Below are 337 nucleotides of genomic sequence, written 5' to 3' on the forward strand. Positions count from 1 at the left end.
AAGACCCAGATTCATAAGGACGTTCAATAATGTGGTGTTTCTAATCAGTGGGGGGAACATGGAGCTTTCAAACAGTAGTTTTGAAGCAACTGTTTCCTTTTGGGGAAAAAAATTAAAAATAAAAACTTCAAAGATTATTTTAATTAATTAAAACAAGTCGCATCTCACATCATACCTCCCTGTCCCCCAAATACAGGTGGATTACAGATGTCTATGTAATAAAATAAAAACAACAAAAATAGCAGAAGAAAATATAGGGAGAAATTTTTATAACGTCAATGGACGTTACAAAGGGCCTTTCTAAGCATGATATAAAAACTAGAAGCCATAAAAAAAA

Source organism: Pteropus vampyrus, unplaced genomic scaffold (assembly GCF_000151845.1).
Source record: "Pteropus vampyrus isolate Shadow unplaced genomic scaffold, Pvam_2.0 Scaffold144, whole genome shotgun sequence".
NCBI lineage: Eukaryota > Metazoa > Chordata > Mammalia > Chiroptera > Pteropodidae > Pteropus > Pteropus vampyrus.